Raw genomic sequence first — 2,653 nt, 5'->3', positions numbered from 1 at the left:
GCTCTACAGCATCTCCATCCGCTTATCTGAAATTTCTACCAATGAATCTGCATAAGTGTTCTATCCCTTTTATTATTCCTTTTTATTTATTTTGAATCTAATCAAGTATCATGTTTAATCTGCCTGACTGAGATTTGCAAGGTGACCATAGCTTGCTTCATACCAACAATCTCTGTGGGATCGACCCTTACTCACGTAAGGTATTACTTGGATGACCCAGTACACTTGCTGATTAAGTTGAACGGAGTTGTGTCCACACATAGTTGAAAAAGCAATGAATTTTACAAAATACAATAACAAAGGAATTACAATTTCGTCCACCAAGTTTTTGGCGCCGTTGCCGGGGATTGTTCGAGTATGGACAACTGACGGTTCATCTTGTTGCTCAGATTAGGTAATTTTCTTTTCAAAAATCTTTTTCAAAATTTTTCTTTTCTTTTTCGTTTTTACCAAAAATATTTTTGAAAAAAAATACAAAAAAATTAGAAAATCATAAAAACCAAAAATATTTTGTGTCTCTTGTTTGAGCATTGAGTCATGTTTTAAGTTTGGTGTCAATTGCATGCTTTAAAAATTTTTCTTGCATTTTTCGAAAACCCATGCATTCATAGTGTTCTTCATGATCTTCAAGTTGTTCTTGACAAAGTCTTCTTGTTTGATCTTGATGATTTCTTGTTTTGTGATTGTTTGTTGTTTTTCATATGCATTTTTCGTTTGTTAGAGTCCATGCATTAAAAATTTCTAAGTTTGGTGTCTTGCATGTTTTCTTTGCATTAAAAATTTTTCAAAAATATGTTCTTGATGTTCATCATGATCTTCAAAGTGTTCTTGGTGTTCATCTTGACATTCATATTGTTCTTGCATGCATCTTGAGTTTTGATTCATAATTTTTATGTTTTGGGTCATATTTGTGTTTTTCTCTCTCATCTTTAAAAATTCAAAAATAAAAAAATATCTTTTCCTTTTTTCTCTCCAAATTTTCGAAATTTTGGGTTGACTTGGTCAAAATTTTTTAAATTAGTTGTTTCTTACAAGTCAAGTTAAATTTTCAATTTTAAAAATCTTATCTTTTTAAAATCTTTTTCAAAAATCATATCTTTTTCATTTCTTACTATTTTCAAAAACTTCAAAAATCTTTTTCAAAATATTTCCAAAATCCCTTTCTTATCTTTTACATCATATTTTCGAAAATTAGCTAACAATTTATGTGATTGATTCAAAAATTTAAAGTTTGTTACTTTCTTGTTAAGAAAGGTTCAATCTTTAAGTTCTAGAATCTTATCTTTTAGTTTCTTGTTAGTGAAGTAAGTAATCTCAAATTTTTAAAATTAAATCTTTTTATCTCTTATCTTATCTTTTTCAAAAACTTTATCTTTTTCAAAATTTGATTTCAAAATATCTTATCTAACCTCTTATCTTCTTATCTTTTCAAATTTGATTTTAATATCTTTTTCAACTAACTCTTTGACTTTGTGTTTGTTTCTATATTTTTCAAAACCACCTAACTACTTTTCCCTCTCTAATTTTCGAAATTTTCTCATCTCTTTTTCAAAAATTCTTTTTGTTTTAAATTCTAATTTTGATTATATCTTATCTTCAATTTTCGAAAATTACTAACCCCTTTTTAAAATTATTTTCGAAATTCTCCCTCTCTCTTCTTATTCTATTTAATTATTTATTTACTAACACTTCTCTTCATCTCTTATCACCTCCCCCTATCCTTATTCTTTATACAGACTATTCATTCTTTTTCAATCTTCTCCCTTTTCTTTTTCTACTAACACAAAGGAATCTCTATACTGTAACATAGAGGATTCCTCTTCTTTTCTTGTTTTCTTCTCTTTCATATGAGCAGGAACAGGGAAAAAGGCACTCTTGTTGAAATTGATCCTGAACCTGAAAGGACTCTGAAAAGGAAACTAAGAGAAACTAAATTACAACAATCCAGAAACAACCTTTCAGAAATTTTCGAACAAGAGAAGGAGATGGCAGCCGAAAATAATAATAATGCAAGGAGAATGCTTGGTGACTTCACAAAGCCAACGTCCAAATTTGATGGAAGAAGCATCTCCATTCCTGCCATTGGAGCCAACAACTTTGAGCTGAAACCTCAGCTAGTTGCCTTAATGCAACAAAACTGCAAGTTCTATGGACTTCCATCTGAAGATCCTTATCAGTTTTTAACTGAGTTCTTGCAGATCTGTGAGACTGTAAAGACGAATGGAGTTAATCCTGAAGTCTACAGACTCATGCTTTTCCCTTTTACTGTGAGAGACAGAGCTAGAATATTGTTGGATTCAATACCTAAGGATAGCCTGGACTCCTGGGATAAGCTGGTCACTGCCATCTTGGATAAATTCTTTCCTTCTCAAAAGCTGAGCAAGCTTAGAGTGGATGTTCAAACCTTCAAACAAAAAGATGGTGAATCCCTCTATGAAGCTTGGGAAAGATACAAGCAGCTGACCAAAAGATGTCCATCTGACATGTTTTCAGAATGGACCATATTAGATATATTCTATTATGGTCTATCTGAATTTTCAAAAATGTCATTGGACCATGCTGCAGGTGGATCCATTCACCTGAAGAAAATGCCTGAAGAGGCTCAAGAACTCATTGACATGGTTGCAAACAACCAGTTCATGTACACCTCTGA

The 2,653-nt window shown here is 31.4% G+C and overlaps 1 non-coding gene across 1 annotated transcript; it reads right to left on the bottom strand.

Moving 5' to 3' along the window:
* Positions 1–2,381: 2,381 nt before the first annotated feature.
* LOC127747210 (small nucleolar RNA R71) lies at positions 2,382–2,485 on the bottom strand. Its single transcript, XR_008009013.1, has one exon. It is a non-coding gene; the product is annotated as a small nucleolar RNA R71 (small nucleolar RNA).
* Positions 2,486–2,653: the final 168 nt, after the last annotated feature.

This window comes from Arachis duranensis, chromosome 4 (genome assembly GCF_000817695.3).
Source record: "Arachis duranensis cultivar V14167 chromosome 4, aradu.V14167.gnm2.J7QH, whole genome shotgun sequence".
Lineage (NCBI taxonomy): Eukaryota > Viridiplantae > Streptophyta > Magnoliopsida > Fabales > Fabaceae > Arachis > Arachis duranensis.
The sequence above is the reverse complement of the archived record's forward strand: the minus strand, read 5'-3'. Positions and strand labels throughout refer to the sequence as shown.